Below are 18,014 nucleotides of genomic sequence, written 5' to 3' on the forward strand. Positions count from 1 at the left end.
CCAGGGAAGTCCCTATTTATTTATTTTTTAATTCTTAAGTGACGCCACAGAGGATGATCTCTTACTTTTGGACTTGGTCATATTAGTATGTGACACTGAGAACTACTGCAGCCATCTTGCCACCAGAGTGACAATGACACCATTACATGGAAGAGGGAAGAGTCAAAGAATCACAGGAAGTTGAGGTTTAAACCTGTGTCTGGAGCCTGCCCAACCTCTGGATATCTTTTTTTTTTTTAAATGAATAATAATGCTACTTTTTATTATCACTGTGCACAGAAAATTCTGAACAATTCTCCTCCCCGCAGGAAGGCCCACTCCCACTCCCCTAGCCATCCCTGTCATGCCACTGGATGGCCTGCTCACGTCTGGTGGTCAGTGCCGGCTGTTTGCCCGGAGCCTCAGTTTTCCTCCATGTGACCTCTCATCCTCTAATAGGCTACATCTGCTTTCTTACATTCAAGAGGGGAGGTGGAAGCTGCAACACTATTTGAGACCCATTATCCAAAACTGGCACAGGGTTCTTTTAACCACATTCTGTTTGTCAAAGTAAGACCCAAACCCAACTTGATTCAAGACTTGATGAAATAGACTGCAGTCTTGATTAGAGGAACATGCAGCAATGTTTTTCTGATCTACCATAACTGAGTTATAAATTTAAGGAAGACAAAGAAGAATGCCTGCAATATTTATCACATGCTTATTATATTCCATGAATTGAGCTAAGTCTTGGTATGAGAAGGATGTTTTATTCCCCTCCCCCAAAAAAAAGGTCATGAAGAACCTAGGGGTAAGACGGGAATAAAGACACAGACCTACTAGAGAATGGACTTGAGGATATGGGGAGGGGGAAGGGTAAGCTGTGACAAAGTGAGAGAGTGGCATGGACATATATACACTACCAAACGTAAAATAGATAGCTAGTGGGAAGCAGCCGCATAGCACAGGGAGATCAGCTCGGTGCTTTGTGACCACCTAGAGGGGTGGGATAAGGAGGGTGGGAGGGAGGGAGATGCAAGAGGGAAGAGATATGGGAACATATGTGTATGTATAACTGATTCACTTTGTTATAAAGCAGAAACTAACAACCATTGTAAAGCAATTATACTCCAATAAAGATGTTAAAAAAAAAAAAAGAACCATATGCTAATGCATATATATGGAATCTAAAGAAAAGAGTACTGATGAACCTAGTGACCTAGTGGCAGGGCAGGAATAAAGACACAGACGTAGAGAACAGACTTGAGGACACAGGAGGGGAAGGGGAAGCTGGGAGGAAGTGAGAGAGTAGAATTGACATATATATACTACCAAATGTAAAATTGATGGCTAGTGGGAAGCAGCCGCATAGCACAGGAAGATTAGCTCGATGCTTTGTGACGACCTAGAGGGGTGAGATAGGGAGGGTGGGAGGGAGACGCAAGAGGGAGGGGATATCTGGATATCTTTTTAAGTGAGAAAACAAATGTCTTTATTATTTGAGCTAGTTTGAATCCAGGTTTTATGCTCCTTACATTTCTAAACATCCCAAATGATACAGTTGAGATGTACCTTGGGGTTTGGGGGTCTAAGCTCTAGTTAGCAGCACTAAGTGTTACTTGGCTTAGCCATATTTCCTTTATGCATACAATTCAGTGGATTTATGGGGAGATTTGATAGTGACATCAGGCAGGATTTGGGCTTTCCTAGGTCCCCCGAACAAATAGGATTATAATATCATATGAATACAACCCCTTAATAGCTTTCCATTTAAACATTTCCATTGCCAATCACTCAGTCACCAAGCAGGTCCTCTGTTTCCAAAAAGGAAGATGTCAATTTGCCTTATAACATTTAAAGAGAGGAGGCTACATGGAATTGCTCTTTCATTTACTCATACATCCATTTACTCATGCATCCATTGAGTCATGCAGCAAACATTTAATTGAGCATCTATTATGTGTCAGACACCACGCTCAGTAGCCAGGGCTACAACGATGAATGAATTAGAAACAAATTAAAATGTATAAGTTGAAAGTATGTAGCAAGCATTTGATTAGGACGATTTCATGTACAGTTCAGCATGTATCAGGGCTGAATTTTTCTGAATAATCATCTTCACTCTGCTCAGACAGATGTTGCCATACTCTAGCTCTGCCCTTTTGGTACTAGGATTGAGATACAAATACAAGAGTTTTTGTTTGCTTTGTTGGGTTACACTGATGTATCAATTACTTGTGAAAAGTTTCATGTACCTTTAGTGCATTCAACAAATATTTATTATGTATTGGCTATGTGATAAGTACTGTGCTGGATATAGTCATTCAAATCATGCAACAGGTGTTTACTGAGTGCCTACTCTCTGCTCAGCACCGGATTACGTATCCATTCATTTATTCAACACATATGTAGGAGCAACTACTTTGTGCCAAGTATTGTTCATAATACCGTTGACCATACAGGCAAAAACCTGGGCCCTAATGGGATTTGTATTCTAGATAGGAAAAATAGAAAGTAATTAAGTAATCAAACAAATACATGATATCTACTTATGCTAGTAATAAAGGAAACAGTATAAAGTAGTAAATAATGGGAGAGGAGGAGATTATTGTAGGGTGAGGCTGAAGGATGTGAAGTTGCCAGGTATGTGAGAGCCTAGAAAAAAAGTGTTCTGAGTGGAGGGAATAGAATGCGTGCCGTCCCTGAAGCATGAGAGAAATTGGCGTGCTGGAGAGACTGCAAGGAAACTCAGTAGGCATGGGTGAGAGTGGAACTTAATAAAAGGGGAGGGATAGGATGTCAATTATACCTCAATAAAATGGGGGGGAGGGGTAGGCACTCATTAATAATGTTAGAGCATGAATGTTTGTGGACATCTCTTTTCAAGGTTAGGCTCTTACCAATGGCACCATCACCCACTTGTTTTTGGTCTTTTCAGTAGGAGGTGAAGGAGCAGGATAGTGAGGCAGGATGGTTTATGTGCATGTTGGAGGAGCTCATGGAGAGGATGTGACCGCTGGTTGACCTGTGAGCTGGACCAGGGCAATCAGAGGCTCCGTTTCCCTCCCCTGCCCTTGGAATGTACGTTCTGCCCACTGTTCCCACAGTGGGAGCTGTTTCAAGAACACAGCCTTGAGAGAGCTAGGTGTCGTTGAGAACATCTGGACAGAGTATATGACTGAGCCCCATTAAGGCCTCTATATAAACGTTTAAGATTCTGGCAGGCAGGTGGGGAGCTCTGCTCATCTTGAGGTGCCCAAGACGAGCCTCCTAAGTAAGTTCCCTTATTAACCCTGCCACCTACACATCTGGAGCGGTCTGCCTCTTTCTTCTGTCTATTCCTGCCCTCCATGTGTGGGAGCCAGTTTGCAAACCAACAGTGCACTGAGCCTGGCAGCCCGGCTTTGAATTCTGACTCTGCCACTTTGTTAACCATTTGACCTCAGGCAAATTACTTCCACTCTCTGGGCCTCAGTTTCCTGATCTGTAAAATGAGGACGATCATAGTGCCTACCCTCTAGAGTTGTTGTGAGGATTAAATGTGCCTTCCAGGTGTTTAGAATAAGGCCTAGCACAGAGTAACTATTTAATCAGTGTTTGTTTTTTAAAGGGAGAAAGGAGTTTGTGGAGATACAGCTAGAGTCTCAGGGGTTCTTCAAGGGTATCTTACGCATGTGGACGTCATCAGTCATGTGGATCAATCAGAAAGGAAAGCTTGAGAGCTGCTTATTTCAGCTGTGGAGTAGGCAACATGGAAGCCAAGAACTGGATCCACCAGCATACATGAACAAACTAATTGTACTGATGCCTTGTTCATATGGGGTTTTTTGTGTCAGGAGGAAGCATGCCTCCTTCCTCTGAGGTCTGAATCCATTGACAAGTAGTTTGAGGAAACATAGGAGTCAACAGATCAACTTTATGGCTGGTCATGCAGGTTTCAAGATCACAGAATCTGAGGTCTAAGTTGGGCTTCCGACTTCTTCCTCTTTTAAATTAATTTACTCACCTGGTCACAGACATTGCAGCTGCTGGAGGACAAGCACAAGCCGCCCCCTGCAGAGGGGCCGAGCCAGACCCAGAGATCTTACTATCTCCTGGAGGAGGCCAGAGTGCCGGAAACAACACATGTTGCCAGTAAGGGGCTGTCCCAGAGAAAGAGCTAGCAAGAACATGGGCCGCTGGGGCAAAAATGAATCTTTTCCTAGTGTTACAAATCATGTAAGTCACTTCTCCTCCAAGAAGCATGAGTGAATGAGAGGTTGGAGACGGGGGCAGAAGGTTTCTCCTGGATACCTCTGCAAGGTATGATCCTTTCCACAACAGGGTTTATTTGATGAGCCAAAGCCACTCAGTAAAAGCAGAACAATGTAGGGGACTTCCCTGGTGGCGCAGTGGTTAAGACTCCACTCTCCCAATGCAGGGGGCCTGGGTTCAGTCCCCAGTCAAGGAACGAGATCACACAAGCATGCTGCAACCAAGAGTTTGCATGCCACAACTAAGGAGCCTGCATGCTGCAACTAAGACCTGGCACAACCAAATAAATAAATAAATATTTTTTTAAAAAAGCAGAACAATGTGGGTTTTGTGTAGACACAAGCTCATTCCAAAGGCGTATCTTCTAAGAAACCATTTTAAAAAGGTTTAATGACATATAATTTATATATAATAACATTCACTCATTTTAAGTGTATGTTCAATGAATTTTTAAAGTAAATTTACCTAGTATGTAACCATCATCACAGTCTAATTCCAGAACATTTTCATCACCCCAGAAAGAAACCCATACCCATTAGCAGTCACTCCTCACTCCCTAGCCACTGGCAAAAAACTAGTTTACTTTCTGTCTCTGTGGATTCATCTTTTCTGGATATTTCATATGAAAATGGAATCATATAATATGCAAACTTTAGTGTCTGGCTTCTTTCACTGAGCAAAATGTTTTCAAGGTTTATCCATGTTGTAACATGAATGCATACTTCATTCATTAGTTTTTATTCCCAAAGAGCATTCTATAGTATGGATATACCACATATGTTTTACCCATTGCAATGGATATCCAGTTGACGTACATTTGGGTTGTTTTCATTTTTTGGCTATTTTAAATAATCCCGCTGTGTTATTCATGTGTAAGTCTTTGTGTAGACATGTTTTCATTTAGTTTTGGTAGATACTTAAGAATGGAATTGCCTTATTGTTTGATAAGTTTATGTTTATCTTTTTAAAAACTCACAAACTGTATTCCAAAGTGACTATTATGCATTCCCACCAGCAATGTGTGAGGGTTTCAATTTCTCCATATCCTTACTAAGAGGACAGGGGAGGAGAGGAGAGGTAAGGAAAGGAGAGGATTTTTAAAAATTGTTATTATTAAGGCCATTCTAGTGGGTATGAAGTAGTATTTCATTATGGTTTTCATTTGCATTTCCCTAATGACTATGTCATGTTGAGCGTCTTTTCATGTCTCTATGGTCATTTGTGTATCTTTTTAAAGAAAGTTCTATTCAGATCCTTTGCCCATTTTTAAATTGGGCTGTCATTTTATTGTTTACTTAAAAGAGTTCTTTATATATTCTGGATGCCAGATCCTTATCAGATATAGGATCTGCAAATGTTTTCTCCCAGTCTGTGGTTTGTCTTTTTGTTTTCTTAACGATGGCTTTGAAGAACAAAACTATAAAATTTGATGAAGTTTCTTCATTCTCTTGAAAATATCTTAAAGTAAAAATGTTTAATTTATCAATTTTTTACCTTATGAATTAGGCTTTTGGTGTTGTATATAAGAACTTTTTGCCTAACCCAAAGTCATGAAGGTTTTCTCCTATGTTTTCTTCTAAGAATTTTATAATTTTAGCACCTACATGTAGATCTTCGATGGATTTGGGGTTAATATTTGTGTATGGTGTGAGATAGGGGTCCAAATTCATTCTCAAGCACGTGGACATCCAGTTCTCCCAGCACCATTTTATGAAGAGAGGATTCTTTCCCCCATTGAATGACCTTGGCACTCTTGTTGAAAATCAGTTGACCATGGCTGTGTTCATTTATTTCTGTACTCTCATATCTGTTCTGTTGATCTGTGTGTTTATCCTTTGGTCATTATCACACGGTCCTGATTACTGTAAGTTTATAGTCAGTTTTGAGAACTGGGAGTGTATTTATTTAAGAGGCTTCATTTTAATGAAGGATTTTCACAGACTTTGCAGATCACTTTGAGAGTAGTGTTGCCTTTGAGCCTGCTTTAAAGTATTTTCGGGTATTTTACTAGTAGTAAAGTTTCAACCTCGGGTATGCTTCCAAGCTGAATAAATACTTGGGGATAAGTGTAGGAATCATTAAAAGAAAAGATCATGTAAAACACATTAACATAAATTCTTGAGGACAGCCTTGAAGAAATCCTATGCTGTAGCATTAGTGAAGATAAGCAATAAACCACAATTATTTTAAAAATTGATATCTGGGACTTCCCTGATGGCACAGTGGTTAAGGATCTGCCTGCCAATGCAGGGGACAGGGGTTCAATCCCTGGTCCGGGAAGATCCCACATGCTGCAAAGCATCTAAGCCCATGTGCCACAACTACTGAGCCTGTGCTCTAGAACCTGTGAGCCACAACTACTGAAGCCCACGCGCCTAGAGCCTGTGCTCCACAAGAGAAGCCACCGCAATGAGAAGCCCGCGCATTGCAAGGAAGAGTAGCCCCTGCTCGCTGCAACTAGAGAAAGCCCGTGCCCAGCAACAAAGACCCAATGCAGCCAAAAATATAAATCAATAAATAAATCATAATAATAAAAAATTAAAAATTGATATCATTTGTGATATACATCTTGTATATATGGATCTAGACACTCAGAAAGGTCATTAGGGCTTTTTATTTAGTTTTTACCACTGTATACTCATATTTTTCTCCCTTGACATATTTTGCTCCAGCATATTTGAAATAAATGTTAAATTAAATAAATTAAAGGCAGTGAAATAGATTGTTCTTCTGTACCACAATGACATGTTTTACAGGGAAGACGTTAATGAATTCTTTATACATTTTCTTTTCAAGTAACGATCCATTTCCATATATCTCCATTATAATTAGTGACCTTCTAAGGTGAGAGATTTTATTAGATGATGATAAAAGCCTGATTTTTTTTGGAGTTGGATGATTAAGAGAGGATAAGTGAGCAATTAAGACTGGGAAAATAGACAACAGTTTTAAGAAGTTATGTTTAAAAAGGGAGCAGACAAATTGGACAGGAGCTGGATAGGGATGTGGGGGCCAAGGGTGCTTTTGCTTTTTTAAGATGGAAACGATTATGTCGTATCTGCATGCTGAGGCTGTTATGTACTATATGGTGTAATACTGATTTTGCAGAACACCAATTAATTGTTAATTAATTAACAAGGGTTAGTTGCAAGAGAAAAGTCCTTGAATAGGTAAGAGGGCACCAAGATTGATCACCCATTGAAGTAGGGAAGGTAGAGTTTACAGGGAAGAATTCTATTCTTGGGCAGTATTCAGTATACATTTGAGATTTGTGACCCTAAATTTCATGTAAGAAGAGTCAGTATCATTGGTGTTTTTCTCCAGCCACATTTAGCTGCATAAGTGAAAGCTCCAGAGATTTGCATTTGAACAATATTTAGGTTTTGTCAGAAGAGCGAGAAGGACGAGGAAGTTCAAGGTGAGCGTGTTAAAGACCATGATGCAAGTCTGTGGAAGCCACGATGGGTAAGAAGAGAAGAGCTGAAATCAAGTGGTGACAGTTTAAAAAGTGGTAGGGTAATTGTGTTAGAGGTCTTGATGTAGTCACAGGATTGTTGGAATGGGTGTAGTCATATAAGTAAGCTGGAAAGGTAAGAGAATGTTAGTGAATGGGGTGACTGAAAGTGAGATTTCAGAGGCAGTTCAGTTATTAGTGATGACAAAGTCTATAAATCAGACAATTTTTTCAAGAAGTGATACCATATAGACTACACCTGCGATCAATACAAATGTAGGTGACTGATTAATTGTCATAGGTTTAGACATTTTAAAACACATTGTTCAGGGACTTCCCTGATGGTCCACTGAATAAGACTCTGCACTCCCAATGCAAGGGGCCCACGTTTGATCCCTGGTTGGGGAACTAGATCCTGCATGCATGCCGCAACTAAGAGTTCGCATGCTAGAACTAGGAAGCCTGTATGCCGCAACTAAAAACAAAGATCCTGTATGTCACAATGAAGATCCCACATGCCACAACTAAGACCTGGTGCAGCCTAAATAAATAAATAAGTATTAAAAAAACACATTGTTCATTGGTCAGAGAATAAATCATAATATTAATTAGAAAATACCTATGGAAAATGAAGAAAATATTACATATCAAAACTCACTGGACACAGTTCAGTAAGTACATACAGGGACAAGTATGGTCTTAAAACTTCTATAAGAAGAACATGCTTATAAAGTTTTTTTTAATTTTTATTATTTATTTATTTATTTTTGGCTGCATTGGGTCTTTGTTGCTATGCGCAGGCTTTCTCTAGTTGTGGCGCGCGGGCTTCTCATTGCAGTGGCTTCTCTTGTTGTGGAGCATGGGCTCTAGGCACACGGGCTTCAGTAGTTGTGGCACACAGGCTCAGTAGTTGTGGCTCACGGGCTCTAGAGTACAGGCTCAGTAGTTGTGGCGCACGGGCTTAGTTGCTCCACAGCATGTGGGATCTTCCTGGACCAGGGCTCAAACCCGTGTCCCCTGCATTGGCAGGCAGATTCTTAACCACTGCGCCACCAGGGAAGCCCAAGAAGAACATGCTTAAAATTAATGAGCTAAGGGTCCTAAACCAGAAGTAAGAAAAATAAAAAGAAAATAAATCCAAAAAAGGAAAAGGGAGGAAATAGTAAGAATAAAGCAGGAATGCATTAAGTAGAAACATGTATAGTAGAAAGGATCAACAAAGACAAACATTTATTCTGTGAAAAGACAACTAAAATCAATAAACCTCTGGTGAAATTGAACCAGAAAAAAGAAAGCACAAATAAATCATGGTGGGAATAAAAAAGGGATATAATGACAGATACAGTAGAGATTAAAATGATAAGAGGATGTTATGAACAATTTTCTGACAAATTATTTGAAAATTTGTGGCATATGGACAAATTCCTAGGAAAGAAACATTATCAAATTTACTCAAGAAGAAATAGAAAACCTGATTTGTCTCATAAGCATTAAGGAAATGGAATCTGTAAGTAAAAGTCTTTCCACAAAAAACCTCCCACATCAGGCCCAGATGGTTTTACAGTTGATTTTTATCAGTCACTCAAGAAAGAGGTAAGCCTAATATTTGCAAAATTCTTCAGTAAATGTAAATAAACAAAAATAACAAACACCCCACATACACATTCTTTTTATAAGACTATTAGCACCATAATAACAAAGCAAGCCAAGAGTAATATGAAAAAATAGTAAGTAGAGGCCAATCCCACTTGTGAACATAGATACAAAAATCTTAAAATATTAACGGTAGATTGTTAAATATGTCCACCAACTGGCCACTTCTCACCACTTCTCCCACTACCATCCTGAGACAAAACACCATCACCTTTTGCCTGAATTAGTATAATAATATCCCCGCCACTACCTTTGCCCCCATTCAACATGGCAGCCACAGGGATCCTTTAATTATGCATATGAGGCCATGTCCCTCTGCTGCCCAGTACTCTCCAATGATTCCCCATCTCAATCAGTGAAAGCCTCACAACGGTCTTCAAGATGCTAGATCAGGGTCAGCAAACTGTGGGCCATGGGCCAATTCCAGCCTGTTGTCTATTTTTATACGGCCCATAACCTAAGATCTTTAAACATATTTTAATATTTGAAAAATAAAATAAAACAATAAAAACTTCATGGTATGAAAATTGCATGAAGTGCACATTTCAGCATCTTTAAGTAAAGTTTAATTGGAACTTGGCTACACCCATTTGTTTATGCATTATCTATGGCTGCTTTTGTGTAACAACTAGCCGCAAGGTCACCCTTATTCTTTGAAAATGCGAGGCATGCTTCTGCACTTGCAGCTACTCTGCCTGCATTGCTTTTCTTCCAACTATCAGCATGGCTCCCTCCTCAGTTTTTTCAGATCTCTATTCAAATGTCACTTTATCACTGAGCCTTCCTGGCCACCCTACATAAACTTGAAACTGTTCTTCCACCCGCCCCTCCCACCCCCAGCACTCCCCGTCCCCATTTCTTGATTTGTTTTTCTCCATTGCATTTAATCACCATCTCACATCTTCTCTATGTTTACTTATATATTTTGTCTCTTTTTTGTCTCATGATGGGGAGAGAGATTTGTCTTTTGTTAACCCTTGGCCTAGCACATAGAATGTGCTCAATAAATGTTGAATAAATGAGTAAAGGAGTTGATGAATAATAAAAATACTCTAAATTATTGTATACTTATTATGTTAGACACTGTACTTTTAAAAAAATATTTTATTGAAGTATAGTTGATTTACAGTGTTGTGTTAATTTCCACTGTACAGCAAAGAGATTCAGAGAGATATATATATATACTGTTTCATATTCTTTTCCATCATGGTTTGTCACAGGATAGCGAATATTGTTCCTTGTGCTATACAGTAGGACCTTGTTGTTTATCCATTCTATATATAATAGTTTGCATCTGCTAATCCCCAAACTCCCACTTCATCCCTCCCCCTCCCCCTCCCACTCCCCCCCACCCCCCACCCCACCCCCTTGGCAACCTCAAATCTGTTCTCTATAGACACTGTTCTTTTGAATCATTATCCTTAATTTGAACAACAACCTTGTAATTTAGGCATCATTAGTCCCATTTTACAGTTTACGGAGCAAGTAGCTGAGGTTCAGAGAAGTTATGTGACTTACCCAAGATAGGAAGAGAACAGAAATTCAGGGCACTGGGTGAGCATTGTAGGCTTTAAGAGAAAGGCATTAAGAGTGGGAGAGATTGGGGCTTCCCTGGTGGCACAGTGGTTAAGAATCCGCCTGCCAATGCAGGGGACACAGGTTCGATCCCTGGTCCGGGAAGATCCCACATGCTGCGGAGCAACTAAGCCCGTGCACCACAACTACTGAGCCTGCTCTCTAGAGCCTGCAAGCCACAACTACTGAAGCCTGCACACCTAGATCCCATGCTCTGCAACAAGAGAAGCCACCGCAATGAGAAGCCCGTGCACCGCAACGAAGAGTAGCCCCTGCTCACCGCAACTAGAGAAAGCCCGCGTGCAGCAACGAAGACCCAACGCAGCCAAAAATAAATAAATAAATTTAAAAAAAAAAAATTGTGGGAGAGGTTATCAGAGGAAGATCCTGAGCTGACCAAGTCCCCGAGACATCTTGGGACATTTACATATTCAAGATAAGGATTTTGCTGGTTTGAGGAGTTATTTAAACTGAGGCAGGCATCCTTATTCGATTAACAATGAAGCAAATCTGATTCTATAGCAATTCCAAAGGAATTTAAGTTCAGGAAAGACTTCTGAATAAATCAGTCACTAGACACAGAGATGGCAAACATGCTTATCATGTTTCCATAAGTACCGCCTGTCACGGTCATATCACAGATGATGGCTATAAAATAAATATCATGTGGAGTTAAAAAGAGCTATGGAGACAGAATGCATTGCTAAGACCTAATAACTAGTGCAAGTGAAATATTTTGTAGTATAAAGATGAAACTAATAACAGTCATTAGGGACCAACACTGCTGCACTTAGGGGCTAAGATTCCATTTGCTCTGAGGACTGAGGAGTCTAATATTATAGTTGGTAATTTTGTAGCTGCACAAGGTCCTTTTATGAAACTGTGTAGCAATATTTAATGTTTCAGAATCAAATATTGTATTTATTTGTTTCCCTTTTCTTCTAGGGCAAATAAAGTTGCAACTCTTCTTCCCTGTGGTTTAAAACAAGGTTGCCTTGTAAAGTTTTATGAATATTATTTCTCTATCAATCTCTTGGGTTTCTGCAGTAAATCTCCATAAATCAAGTCAAACAAATGCATGGGGTTATCCCAGTGACTGATACTCACCTCTGTTTTCACCTTAAAATCACCTGGAAACCTTTAAAAAAATACTTATGCCTATGCCCGGCACCCAGAGATTTTGATATAATTAGTGTGGTGGGGTCTGGGCATCAGTATTTTTAAAAACTTCCTCAGGAAATTCTACCAGTGTTGAGAACCATTGCTCTGGAGCTAGACTTCAGCATCTAACAGCCACATAGCTAAAGGGTGTCTTTATATAGGTATGACTTGTCTGTATAGCATAGCCCTAGTGTTTGTTGCACAGTGAAATTTCTAGTTAGTTACTAAGTCTCCTATTCATTGTATCCTTTATTTGGGCTTCTCATGGGTTGTATTGTAGCCTATTGTTACCGAGTCCAAGCTCGCTCTGCTCGCTGTTCGACAGGCCAATGAATCGGAGACGAGGTGTTGAGGCACTGAATACGACTTTATTTGGAAGACTTTATTTGGAAAGCCGGCAGACCGAGAAGACGGCAGACTAGTGTCTCCGAAAAACCATCTTATCAGGGTTTGGATGACAGTTTCTTTTATAGCACAGAGAGGGGGAGGAGATGAGGAAGTAAAGTAAACTAAAAAGGCCATAGTTTTGCAAATATCCCCTGGAATGGCCAGCCTCGGGGAGCGGATGTGTTAATTTCTTCTTTCTTGCAGCCATCCACAGGTGGGCGGGGTCAGATTGTCTCCCAGCGAGCTGAACAGAGGCACTTTAACATTAAGGCAGAGGGGCAGGGTTCCCTGAGGCAGGCCATTATGTATGATTGTAATAATAAAAACAACAAAAAGGGGCTTCCCTGGTGGCGCAGTGGTTGAGAGTCTGCCTGCCAATGCAGGGGGCACGGGTTCGTGCCCTGGTCTGGGAAGATCCCACATGCTGCGGAGCAACTAAACCCGTGAGCCACAGCTACTGAGCCTGCGCGTCTGGAGCCTGTGCTCCGCAAAAGAGAGGCCGCGATAGTGAGAGGCCTGTGCACCGCGATGAAGAGTGGTCCCCGCTTGCCGCAACTAGAGAAAGCCCTTGCATAGAAACGAAGACCCAACACAGACAAAAATAAAATAAATAAATAAATAAAAATTTATAAAAACAACAACAAAAAGCAAAGGTTAAAATCAAAGAAACAGATCAAACATGGAGTCCAATTTAGCTCTTCCCTGTTACACTATGTGATGAGAATAACCAGAGACTGAGATGAAAAGTAAGGAACTCAGGAGTTTCCTGATTTGCTCTCCAAATTGCCAAGAAAAGGACAATGATATTCACGTGAGTCCATTTCATTTCATTTCAACAGATGGTGGTTGGGAGGAACTGACATAATGGTTAAGAGTACAGGCTCTGTAGGCAAATTGCCTGATTTCAGTTCCCAGTTCAGCTACTAAGTAGCTCTGTGGATTGTCCTAAGTTACTTACCCTCTCTGTTCCCTAGTTTACTTATGTTAAAAACAGTGCTAACATTAATTTGCAAGATCAGATGATGTGCGTCAACAAATTCAGAAGGAAGCTCCCATTTCTTGGATGATTTCTGTCTCCATTATACCTAGTTTTCTTATGTTCAAAACAATGCTAACATTCATTTCTACCACAAAAATAATAGATATTTTTCTCTATCAAATATTATTATAATTATTCTGTGTTAGGTGAAAGCTATAGCTGAAAGGTTCAGTGAGGATGAGGCAGAGGTTTATCTTTACTAGACATCTGAGGGCCCCGGCTCCAGGAAGACTATAATATTGATACTATTCCTGGGTTATCTCATTCACTCCAGTTTAAATAATTCTCACCTGTATGTAGATGCTCCTGAATCAGTATCTCCAGCCCTGACCCTCCCTAGAATTCAGATTCCATACTTACAAGTTCCTTGGGGTAATCTCCAACTGGACCTCCCATAGGGCCCTCCAATTCATCATGCCTAAACATTTTCTCTGTCACAGGCCAGTTTCTGTTCCCCTTCTCTTCTCAACACTGTATTACAGCCTTGCTGTCTACCAAAAAAACAAAACAAAACAAAACAAATAAACAACACAAAACAAAACCTTCCACTATTCACCATACCTCTAACAAGCCATTGGATTACCTAGTTCTATTTTGCTTCCAAATGACTTTTTAATCTATTTCCTCCTCACTAAGTCTTATTGAAACTGCCTTACTCCAGGCTTGGAAGGCAGCATGGCAGAGAGGAAAGAGAGTGATAATTTACTTACTTCATCGCTTGTAAAGTCACCTTATAAAAACTACCTTTGGCAGCCTAAGAAACAAAGTGAAAAGAGTGCAAGCCACAGGACCAGATTGCAGCTCTGCCACTGACTTGTTGTGCTGCCTTGGTGAAGTGACTGAACCTTTGGTCCTCAGTTGATTCATCTGTAAAATGGCGATCCTAATACCTATTCCACTTGTAACACCTGGTATAATGGAGACAGAGGGCATTCAAGCAATGGGAGCCTCCTTTGGAATTTGTTGATGCAGTCGTCTGATCTGGCAAGCAGCATCGTTCAGCAGCCCAAAGGAGATTTTAAAATAATTTTATCCTTTACCAGAATCTCTTGCAGAGTGTTAATGTGAGGTCTAACTCGCAATCCATAGTTATGCCTTAAAAACTCCTTCTTACCCTCCTTCATTCCCTTGTAACTCTAACTGCCCCAGAGTCTTCCCCATTGTGAACATTCTGTCCAACTCCAAACCCAACTCAACAGGAGTAAAAACCAACCAACCAACCAACCAACCAACCAAAAAATATCTCTATTCCACTGTCACTTCATCTGCTTCTTATAATACAGGGTCTACTCATCCTCCCTCCCAGAAAGCAAGACCCCTTCAGCTTCAGGAGGGGAAAGGAGGAGAGCAAGTGGCAGTGGGGGAGGGGAGAGGGAGAAGAAACCAAGAGGGCAAATATAGGACTCTCTTTTTCTTGGAGGGGGTGGCGCCTATAAAATTTCACAAGTCAACAATGTTTATCCAGGACTTCCCTGGTGGTCCAGTGGTTGAGACTCCGAGCTCCTAATGCAGGGGGCTTGGGTTCAATCCCTGGTTAGGGAACTAGATCCCACATGCCACAACTAAAAATGATCCTGCATGCCACAACGAAGATCTCACATACAGCAATGAAGATCCCACGTGCAGCAACTAAGACCCGTCGCAGCCAAATAAATAAATAAATAAAATATTTTAAAAAATGTTTATCCTGTCACAAGAGTTATCATTCAAGACACAGACATCTTTCGCCTTGTCTGTTGCCACTACCTCTTATCTGATTGCCATCTTCCTTCCTCCGGTCTCTCCATGCCCCCATATCCTCTCTGGCCCCCATGATCAATCCATCCTTCATATTGCTACCAGAGGAATTTTTTTTCTAGACACTAGCTCTCATCATAGAAATCTTTCTCGGCTACCCCCAGCCCAGTCTCCCTATGGACCATAGGGTAAAAGCCAAAGCCCTTAAAACAGTGTATAAAGTGAAGCATAATCTACCTCTCCCATATGCTTTCTGCCTCCTTCTCCAATTCTCCAATCACACCCCATGCCCCTGCCACTTGTTCAGGGTACTAACTAGTGAGGACACACTGTCCTATTCCAGGTCTCAGTGAATCTGCACATGTTGCTCCCTCTTCCTAGAAGATCATTCTGCCTTTTTCTTTATGCATATGTCTGTATGATCAGACTTGAGAGCTCTGAGAAGTGCTAGGCTTTTCTTTTCCCTATGATTCACAGGGACATCTATTTCTGGTATTTTGTATAATGCATTCATTAGACAACAAATAGTTATCAAGTGCCTGCATGCCCCAGGTCACACAGTTCTCCTAGAACAGATCAAGGAGGAGAAATCTTACTTCTCTTTGCCTTTCCAGTTCTGGGAACTTTCACTACACTATGTTACATTCTACGTGCCAGATGGTGTGTCAGGCATTAATGATGAAATTATATTGGAATGGGCATCTGTTATGAAAGCCCCTTAAAAAACACAATGTCTGCTTGACTTGAGTTGTAACTAGAGTTTTCTAACGTGACTTGAGTTGTAAATAGAGTTTTCTGATATCTCTCGGTGGCATTAGGGAGTGGAGTTCTAATGCTAGGCCCCTCTTGTATTTATCTATAACTGTGTCTCACCCTGTTAGGCCATGTAATTAACCAAGACTGAGACAAAATTTTGAACTTTTTACTGGTGGTTACATACATCCCTTTCTATGACCAGTGAAAATACATCCATAATTTTACTATCCTTTCCAGACAAGGAAAAAACCCACATGACCTTGCACAGCCTCAGGGAAGAGAGTGGATGAAACCCCAGCTGTAGCAGAGAGTTCCAATTTACTGCCACTCTGCTGATTATATGCTTGCATATTTCCTGAAATAGTGAAAAGCTGCCCAGGCTATAAACAGTGGAAGACATACAAGATGGCTGAGTGTGGGGTTTTCATAATATGGGAGAATATGTTGAACTGAGCCTCGATATCTGTATTGATGCCCTCAGAATGTATGAGGAATGTTTGTACCACTTAGGAATCATAGAGTAGGGTGTGATTTCTTTTTGAAGACTTCCTAATTCAAGGTGAAGTGGTGAACATGGCTGATGCTACATCAGCTTCCAGAGATGAGACCCAGGAATAAGGATACTGTCACATCAAACATCACAATATTTGGAAAGCCTATAATTATGGCACTCATGTTTACTATGCTTTTTAGCCTAGAGGGTACTTCTGTAAGCACTATCTAATTTGATCATAGTAACAACTGTAATGTAAGGCAATTATAATGATCACTATTGTCCCCATGAGGTAACTGAGACACAGAGTAGAGATGACTTGCCCAAAGTCACTCAGCTTGTCGTGAGTGGAACCCAGATGAAAACCCAGATCTGTCATTTCACAGTATCACACTGCTGGCTTTCTCTTAAATAAAGCATTCTTGTGTGTGTGTGTGTGTGTGTGTGTGTGTGTATTAATTCTTGTCTTATTATGTACATTGAAATATCATGAGCCAGTGACCAAATGAGATTAAGAAACACAGATCCTTTTTATAATAGCATAAGGGGGGGGGAGGGTAGGTGACAAACAAAGGGAATTAATTCTAGTGAATACCCATCGGTAAGAGGAAATGTTTAACTTTATACTAGTCTCTAGAATAGGCTGATCTCCTCAAAGGGATTCAGAAAAAAATTTTTTTAGCTTTATGTCTTCTCTGATTTTAAATAATGTGTTCTTTACAGGACCAGAGGCATGAGTAGAAGAGGCAGAGAAGGGAGCTACCAGTTTTGAACTTACACTGTGAGTCAGCTGCCATGATAGCTGCTGGTCATTTCATCTCATGTCAACCTCACAACATCTCTACTTAGCCCTTGTCTTCCTGGGACTGACGGGATGCAGTACTTTCAGTGCTAAACCCAAGAGATGTGGTCAACCTACATGAGGTAAGCAGTATGAATTCCATTGAGTGCATGTAAGATCTGAGGCTTGGTGTGATGGGGAAATCGCCCCCAGAAGTGTACGGTTCTTAGTGTATGTCTGGACATGTCAACAGAAGAATTTTTCAACATTCCATGAAATTCATATTTTAAGTTCATTTTTGGTGGAAATTAATATCCTGCATTGGAAACACAAAACTCAGAATCAATTTTAGATAAAAAGCTGTGGTTTGAAAATATATTCAATAAAAACATGAACATTTACAGCATGTAGAATCTTTGATTTACAGTTTTACAATTTAAATTATAAGAATAAGATAATATGTCCATCAACAGATGAATGGATAAAGAAGATGTGGTACATATATACAATGGAATACTACTCAGCCATTAAAAAGAATGAAGTAATGACATTTGCAGCAACATGGATGGATCTGGAGATTATCATACTAAGTGAAGTCAGTCAGACAGAGAAAGACAAATATCATATGATATTGCTTATAAGTGGAATCTAAAAACATGATACAAATGAACTTATTTCCAAACCAAAAAGAGACTCGCAGACATAGAAAACAAGGTATGGTTACCAAAGGGAAAAGGGGGGGAGG

Source organism: Balaenoptera borealis, assembly GCF_965194805.1.
Source record: "Balaenoptera borealis genome assembly, chromosome: X".
Taxonomy (NCBI): Eukaryota; Metazoa; Chordata; class Mammalia; order Artiodactyla; family Balaenopteridae; genus Balaenoptera; species Balaenoptera borealis.